The sequence below is a fragment of the Chinchilla lanigera genome, unplaced genomic scaffold, assembly GCF_000276665.1.
Source record: "Chinchilla lanigera isolate Chin_1 unplaced genomic scaffold, ChiLan1.0 scaffold00047, whole genome shotgun sequence".
In the NCBI taxonomy this organism is placed as follows: domain Eukaryota; kingdom Metazoa; phylum Chordata; class Mammalia; order Rodentia; family Chinchillidae; genus Chinchilla; species Chinchilla lanigera.
In genome coordinates this window covers 13,435,023-13,444,462 of record NW_004955448.1, presented here as the reverse complement: position 1 = coordinate 13,444,462, position 9,440 = coordinate 13,435,023, and the positions used below count along the sequence as shown (strand labels likewise).

At 36.4% G+C, this 9,440-nt stretch overlaps 1 long non-coding RNA gene across 1 annotated transcript in view; it reads right to left on the bottom strand.

Moving 5' to 3' along the window:
• The window catches only part of LOC102009439, a 56,738-nt gene that overhangs the window by 7,154 nt on the left and 40,144 nt on the right, over nt 1–9,440 (bottom strand). The gene's annotated exons all lie outside the window — the stretch shown is intronic.

Here is a 9,440-nt window from a genome sequence, read left to right as displayed (position 1 = left end):
AAGGGGATATTAAACTAAATAATTTATTGTACTTGTTTTAAACTGACACCACGAAAGAGATACAAATTTGGAGAGAGATGGTGGGAAAGAATCTTGTCAAACACTGGATTAGATCAATCATTACAGTGGGGAGAAGATAGACTGTGACATTAAAGTGGGAATAAGATAGATTGTGCTGTGACAAACTGCATTACAATTTTCCACCAGTGTCACCTTTGGACAAATATCAATTTATGGAAAAATGTGCTGATTTTAGATTTCAATTATAATATTTATGGTATAATTTTATTTCAAATGTTGGGAATTCAAAATCTCATTTGTAAATGGTACATAAATTACTATAATGAAAATTGCCTAAAATTTTAAGTATCAACAAACTAATGCTAAAGTGATAATTTGAATATAACTGAATCAAAATTAATGTATTCATTGAAAGATCACCACATAATGTTGTTGGTGTTTTTCTATGAAGAATGTTATTAGATTTTTTCATCCAGAAATCATCAAAGTTTTGATTTGATAGACCTTACCAAAAAAACACTCTGCAGTGATGCTAAATTTACTATTAAAATATGAAGTCTGCAGGTATTTCTGGAAAGGTGATAATTAATGTAAGGGTCATTGAAATTATCAGTGTAATACTTTGAGCTCTGAAACCGCATTTTGTCCATATATATTTACATTTTTGAACAAAAGCTGTTTGCAGATTTTTTCAGAAAATATTAAAATTATAGAATTCTTAAAAGAATAAACTATATTCTTTAAACTATATAAGTGAAGATCACACATTTCATTAAAAATTGCTTTCATTGTGAAACTGCTAAAAATTATGCATTATAATTTCAGTATTCATGAGTTAATTTATGCAATTTATTAGCTATAATTTGTAGTGTCAATTTTAATAACATTAAAAGATAATCACCCATCATTAAGGAAATAGCCCCAACTTAAGAATATTCTTAAGCATTTAGTACTTAACCAAAAACATTTTCTTCAAATACTTAAGAATGTCTTCAATGTAAAATTGTATTTGTGCTGGCTTTTATCTAGATATGCTACCAAAGCCTCATGTGATCATAGGTGGGCATTTCAGAGAGAGCTGGTTCTAGGGTGTGTGATACTGGGATTAAATATCGTGATGCTGTGATTAAGGCTGTGATTACCAAACTAGCCCACTGACTGGTACAACACAGCTCTGGTGTGGATAATGGGGAGGCCCTCCCTCCATGTGTGGGCATGACAGTGTACATATATTTCTTAATTCTGTCCAGTAATCACCCTAGAAACATTGACCTCCTGTAAGTAGTGAGTACGCCTAGCATGAAGGACCAAAATCCAGACCCAAGGGAAGGAAAATACCACAAAGGGACTTGGAACATTTTGTGGTGACAATAAAAAAAACAAGAATTTAAAAATCAGGATTTAGAGTAGATAATGTGGGACCTACCACAATTAGTACTAGCAGAACCTCACAATCCCTGTCTCCATGCCAGTACTGGCGGAGTAAGCCACTGGAACCACGTCAGACAAGTGGCTGAGCACCTCCACCACTGCTCATTCACACTTGGAGAGACAGGGCTTCATTTTCTAGGGGGAAAGCATGAATACCAGCATAGACCTTCACTTTGCAGTCTGTGCTTGGCCCACAGAGCCTCCACACACAGGCCAGAGTTTGTGGATGAATCCAGTAGGGGTAACCAGGCTTCAGGTGGGAACCTGTCTTCCAGGAAGGCAGACTCAAGTTCTGGCCTGCATGACTGATGGCTTTAGAGAGAGACTGGGACATCCTTCCCCCAGACTCTAAAGATTCTTGCAGCCGTAAGAGGCGATACAGCTTCTTAGTACCCTTGGAATCCAAAGTAGTGTCTCCAAAGCTTATACCCCGCCTCTGGCAGCACTGATATCCCCAAGGTCAGCGCTCACACTGTGTCCTGAACCCTGCTGCAGTGTAGGTGAAGAACTGAGCCCTAATGGGGTTCAGACTAGAGTTGAGGCCTGCATCACTATTACCTGCTCCTTGGCATTGCTTTCTGTCCAGGAAGAAACATCTTGACCGAAAGGCCAAGTGGGGAAAAGTTGTTCACCTCATGTCAGCCAGGAAGGCAGGGGGAGAAAGCATGGACACTAATACCTTCTTCCAGGACGTGTCCCCAGCAATCTACTGCCGGCCAGCCTCCATCTACTAACCGCACATTTAGCTACACACTCATCAATGGATAAATGCACTAAGCAGTACAGCACTTCCACCACACCATCACCTCCTGAACTCATGAGGCTTTGGGGTTTCAGGTCCTTGTGGTTGTAAGACTCATGGTCAACAAGGATGAGCAACAGTCTTGGAGAACAAAGGCCCGTTTGCCAACTATCCTGAGTCAGCATAGTGAAGAGGTGGAAGGATGCGGTAATGTAGGATTTTGCCTTAGAACTCAAGGCCAGGCTGATTCATCATAACATTCAGAAAGTCCTAACCAATGGAACCTTTGGAACAACCATGGTGTTGGCCAGGTGCAATTGCCCCTGATATATCTGTCTTCTCTTTTAGCTATGCCCACTGCCATGTTATACATTCCATTCCAAAAGCAAGGAATGTCGAGATAGAAAAGACTCATAACAAAGCCATACTGAAATCTGGGAGGGTTAATGTTAAATCCTGTGGGTCCACATCCAGCACCTGGGGCAGGTTTTGGTGACATGTGGGATCCAAGACTTGGGCAGTCCCTCTCCTTTACTATTGCCGGCTTCAGCCCATATGGTTTCTCTCAGATCTACTCTGCCCACTGCTTGCAGGTTTCCTCAGTGGGAATTCCATGTTCCTGTGTTTCTAACTTCCTGAGTCTCTATTGCAACTTTATCTTCACTCTCACAGTTTTATACTTTACAGGGGCACATTGCCTGTCTTCTCAGCTCTCCTTTTGAAATCTGCTTGGAAATTTTCTTGATCCTGGAACTGTTTGTACCTGAGACACCAGCACCATATGGATAATGCCAGTCTGTGCCTCAGTGTCTAAGACCAGCCTGGTCCCCTTGGATCATGGCTTCAGTGGCCTTGGAGTGCCTTGATGTCAGAACTTGTGTCCTGCAATGCCCTAAATATCTGCAATGCTCTACATGACCTGGATGGCCCTGGATTCTCTCCTCAAAGCAAAGTTTTTCCAAGGTGTTTACCCTTTCACACCCTTGAGCCTGTAAAGAGTGAGATCTGGATAATTCCTAGATGCTTTCAAGTAATCTTTGCTGTTGTCCTGATCTGATGTACTTTGCTTCTTTTTAATGCTAAATTTTTAGTCTGTGTTTCACTTTGCCCCAGCTTTGTAGGTGCTTCATTTTGGCAAAAGTAAAAAGTTTTTACATCTTTTAACTCTGAGTTTTACTTTTGATTCTCAGCTTAGGTTTTGGTAAAAGCATCTGCCATGCCGGTTTGCATGTTAAACTGCCTTGCACATTGGGTCACCTTTAATCCAGCCTCATGCAGTCTCTTTGGACATAGACAAAATGTAGGCAAATTCTTTATCATTATGAAAACTGCATGGCTTCTAGTTTTCAATAAAGTTAATCTAATGAACCCGGGCTTTATTTCCCGTATCATTTTCTACCAACAATCTAATATTCTAAATTCCAAACAAAATTGCACATCAAGCTTTTTTTTACAGCCTTCTTGGTCTTCTCTAGCCCATATTTTCAAAGTTTTCCAACTCTGGTTGCAATCCAGGTCCTAAAGCTCTGACACTAAATCATCAGAGACAGTTACAACAATAACACCACTTCTCTGGCACCAATTCTCTGTCTGTTAGCATTGCCTTTCCAACATACCTGACACATGCTAACTTAGATTTGTTCTGGCTCATAGTTTTAAGATGATGTAATCCATGGTTGCTTGACTTCAAGGAGGAGACATTTTGATGGAATGGTCAGCTGGGGAAAAGTTGCCTACCTCATGTCAGCCAGGAAGGTAGCAGGAGAAACCACAGACAATAATGGACAATAATACCTTCTTCCGGGACACGTCCTCAGTGATCTACCTCCAATCAGGCCCCATCTGCTAACTGCACATTTAGCTACCACACTCATCAGGAGATAAATGCACTAAGCACTATAGCACTTCCACGACCCCATCACCTTCTGAACTCATGAGAGTTTGGGGTACATTTTAGATCCAAAACGTAAAGGGTGCAAGGAAGAAAACTAATTGAGGTGTGAAGAGATAAAGAGACTTTAAAAATGAATGGAATGTGTTTTCTTTTTTTTAAGCAGATGGTTTCTGTGCCTGGTTTTTCACTCCAGGCCTCATAAAGAGAGTCGGCTCTGGGGACACAGAGATGCTTGTTGGCAGGGGAAGGCAGGGCAGGGGAGAGTTCAGTGGGTATTCTTACTTTAAACTTACACTTTGCACAGTGCTTTGTCATTTTTCTGTTTCTACATGGGTGAGAGAGCTGCTCATTGATAAGACAGAAATTACGCACTATTTGTCTTTTTTATGTCTTATACTGCCAAAAATGTCATTTTTCAGAGTAATACAGACATATAACAGGAAAATCTTTTAAAAAATCTTACAAAATGAATAATAATTATATTACATTAGATAATTATATTTTCTGATATGTATTTATTTTTAAATTTTATTTCAAAATAAAAATAATGCCATTTAAATTTTTATAAGCCTTATTTTTTATTTCTTTTAAAAGATTTTTATTTTAAAGAGAAAACAACAACAAATAACAATGAAGACAAAAATAAAACAACACAAAAACCATAAAAAAGTTAAGAAGTTCAAAACAAGATGATAGGAAATTAACAATGGTTGTTATATTGCATGTTGTTATCTCAACAAAGTTGCTCAGGTTACCAGTGCATATCACCTTTACACGAGGTTGAGCTTCATTTTGGTAAGGTGGTGTAACTTGTCCTACTCAGCTTCAGTCCTTTCACAGCCCATCCCTTCCTCCCTCCTCCCTGTTCCTCCTTCTCAATCTCCAGGAAGCTATCTCCTGCTTTCCTACCAAGTTTCATATAAATTCTCATATGAGAACTTTCTGAGTCTGAGTTAGATCCTCTAACATGGTGGGGTTTTGTTCCATCCGTTTTCTTCAAAATGACGTGATTCTATTCTACTTTATGGCTGAATAGTATTCCATCACGTGTACATCACATTTTCTTTATCCATTTGCCTGTTGATGAACAATTAACTAGTCGCTTTCCAGAGCTTTGCTAGTGTGAAGCGCACAGTTGCAAGTTTGGTTACTCATGTATCATTTAGTTTGCATTTTATTCTCTGAGGTGAAAAGTACGGAAGCTTTAGGAGGCACAGTATGATCGCCTCCCTGATTTCTGCCATCTTCTCTTGTTTTCTGTTTCCATTCCTGTCTCCATGGCAAACGCTGCTTGTACATTGAATTTTAATCCACTCTAACATCGTGCATGGTCCAACCAGTGGACATACAAAACATGCAGATGGCTGCATTTGTTTGCAAGCTCTGTGCACATATTTTAATTTATACAAGGTTACTATATACTGTTATGAACTACTCTTTTATTAATTTTTTTGTTAAATTAAAAGATTATTTTAGAGATAGTTCGGGCTTTCTGTGAACATTAAGAAAGTACAGAGAGTTGCCATATAACCCCTTTTATTTTTTCTTAGCTTTTCCTATTAATAATTCTCATTAATATGCTATGTTTACTATGCACAATTGACAAGTCAATTTGGATTTATTATTATTTGAATTGCATTCCTTAATTTACACTAAGATTTATTCCGTCTTGTTCCTTCTAATAACTTTTAATAAATGTAACATAACCCCTCTCTGCGATTACCATGCTATGTATATGAACTGACTTAAAAGCTCCCTGTGTTCTAGCTAATTATATATTCTTCCTTGCTCTGTAGATGGCTAATCTCATTCCCTCCAGATTTTTGTCTCCTCCAGAGCATCACATAGTGGGAATTATAGTGCATGTTGCATTTTTAGATTGTCTTATTTTATTTAGTAATATGTATTTAAGTTTGCTCTCTGCTTTCCTAGCTTGGTAGGTTATGTTTTTGTCAATGAATTACAGACTGTGAATATACAAACGTCTGCACAATCATTCATTCATTGAATGACATTTCTTTCCTTCCAAGTTTTGGCCATCAGCTATATATTTGCAATAAATATTGTTGAAGTTTTTGTATGAACACAAATCTTCAACTCATTTAGATAAATGCAGGGGGTGCAACTGCAGGGTCATATTGCAAAAATGTGAGCATTGTGCATGTGTTCATGCATGTAAATTTGACAGTCTTCAAAGTGGTTGTATGTTCTTCCACTACAACCAGTAAAATTTTATGTGACTCCAGATCTTCAGAATCATTTGGTATAGTTAGAAATTTGTATTTTTGTCTCTGTAATATGAGTAATAATGGAAGTATTATAATAATGGAAGGTTTTTACTTTAATTTGTGATTTTCTAATGACATGTACTGTTAAATATCTTCCAATATGCTTATATTCCACCTTCTATCTTCTTAAAAAAAAACTTTCCATTAAAGTTGTCCAATTCTTAATTTTGTACTGTTGAGTTTTTTTATTTTAAATGAAATAATAAAGAAAAAGAAAGAAGAGAAAAAATATGTACATAGGATAGCTGCATTGTTGAGTTTTAAGAGTTCCCTGTGTATTTCAGATAATAATCTTCTATTAATATGGGATTTTTGAATATTTTCTCCCAAGCTGTGCTTTATATTTCTACACCCTTAGTACAGTCACACTGTTTTACTTTTAATGAAATAATATTTCCATTTTTAATTCTTGGATTATAATTTTCCTATTGGATCTAGATGTCATCACTAAAATCAAAGCCATCTGATTTTCCCTACATTTACATATGAGTTTAAACTTTTTTGTTTTACATTTATACTGTGATCTAGTATTTATAAAAGTTACTTCCTTTCCAGTATTAGTATTATTTTCTTGTGTACAAATTTCCAGTTGTGAAGTGTTTCAACTGTTATTTCACATAATCCATTGATTTCTAAAAACTTTAAGACAATAAAATTTAAAAAACATGTTATGTTTGCTAGGATGTCAAAACAAGTTACCACACGGTTAGACTAAACAAGGGAAATGAATTTTTTCCCAGTTCTGGAGATTGGAATTCTGAGATGAAGATGTTGGAGTTAGTATTTTCCTTAGGACTTTCTGCTTGAGTTCTTGAGAAATTCCTCTCTTGAGGAATTCTTCAGAATTCCTTCCATCATGGTCTTGTATAATTAGCCACACATTTGCACACATTTGCCACTTTTAGATGTCTTCAAATCTTCATGTGGGTCTGAGCATCTACTTGCTTTTCTTTTCTTTCAGCCTGTTAGATGCCTTTAGTACTTTCTGTGCCACTCATGTCTTCTGTGTTTCTGTCTACTTCAAGCTGCCTCCTTTTATCTGAGATTGCTTCTTTAGAAAAATTACCGTCCTACTTAAAAAAAAAAAAATACTTAATTGTGTTTATAACATTCTCTTTGAAGCGTTTATTTTCTAAATTCAACATCTCATTCCACTCAGGAATTTTTAGGTTTTGCTTGTTGGTGGCTATTTTCATGTTGAAGATGACATATACTGTCCAGCTGGACATTTTAGACAATATGTTATACTATCGCTGAACACTATATTTTTCCCATTGGTAACTTTATCCCAAAACTAAAGTGAGGGAGGCTTTCCATATATATGCATACTCATGACACTGCTTTCTTTTTCTTCCTCTGTATTTTTTTAAGTCTGGCTTTTTATAAGTTGCTTTATTTTCAGCCAACGATTTCAACACAGGCCCTGCTTACACACATCAAGTGCATAAGACTTGTGTGCTCCAACAGCTGGTACTTGGGCGTGCTCAAGAGAATATTCAAAGGTAAGTAGGTCACATTGCTTCCTTGGTTTTAGGCAATATCATGCTCTCTTTTCTTCACTGCGAATGCATGTAATGGCTCAGAACAGCCAAGATATATATATATTTTAAAAGTATAGCTGCTGTTGCAAGATGAGCTTGGTAAACTGCTGGGGTGTTCACTTCCCAGTTCACAGTCTTAGTCCAAGAAGCTGTAAATATCCCAGGTCCTAATAGACCACATTACTGTAGCAAAACCCCTTGTTTTGCCCATGTAGCATAAAATACCAGGTCTACACCTTCTGGAAACGAAGTTTCTAGTTTTCATGGTCCATCTTGCCTATTGAAATTGTAATTACAGGGATAGTTTGGGAGACAGAGGGTGTTGGAGAAGGCCAGATTTTATAAAACTCATGGTCTGTATTCACAAGCAGACAAACTCATGAAGTTACAAAGTTGGAGCAAATTTGGTTTTCATTATGTTTACAATATTGCAGAATAATCAGTATTGTTTCCAAAATTTCCATCACTCAGAAGGAAAGTATACCCCCTTTCAGCGTGAAGTCCCGATCATCTTCTCTGTGAAGCCTGTAGTTACCCTCCAGTCTCCTTTGCCTGCTCTGGACATCACAGGCAATTTCAGATGATACATTTGTTCTCTTGCATCTATCTTACTTAGTGCAACCTTTTAAAATCATCACAGTTGTAGCATTTATTAGAAGTTGATTCCTTTTGGTGTCCAAATACTGTGCAGTTATTATCCTGTTATATTTTATCTATTCATTTCTTGATGGTCCTTTGGATTATTCCCACTTCTTAGCTGTAAATAATAGTATAATGACATATACTGCTCTGTTTGAGTCTCTTCCATTCATTTGTGCATATATTTATAAGAAGAACTGCAGTATTAGAAGGTGCAAAAGAATACATATATGTACGTGGATACTTATGCATATATGCATGTAGATATAAACTGTCCCAAATATGTGTCTGTGACAGCAAATTAAAATTGACTTTTAAAAATATTTTTCAAATTGTTATGGTTAATAAGTTAAGATTTCCTTAAAGTATACAGAATATAGGGGCTGGGGATTTAGCTCAGCAGCTAAAAGCGCCTGCCTGGCAAGCGCAAGGTCGTGAGTTCGGTTCCCGGTACCGGAGAAAAACCAAAAAAAACAAAAAAACAAAACAAAACAAAAAAAAGTATACAGAATATTTACTAAATATTTTGTTGCTCTGTTATGTATTTTCTTTGAAAAATGTTCTATTGAGTACCAACTACAAAGAAATGGGAGGACTAGATGTTACAAAAAATATTTGAGAAAAAAGGTATAAAAACAAACAGTAGACAACATAGACCAATAAAATGTGTACAGAAGTTTCTATAATCAGACTAACAAATAGCTCATACTAGTTGTTCCACAGTGTACTTATATTTGCCAAATAAACAACTTCATTGCTGAATGATACATTTTAATATATATATAGATTAAATAATTAATTTCTCAATAAAAAATTACAAGTATTTTTCTCGTTTATCTTAAATATTATTTGACAAAAGATCTCTTAAATATTATTTGACAAAA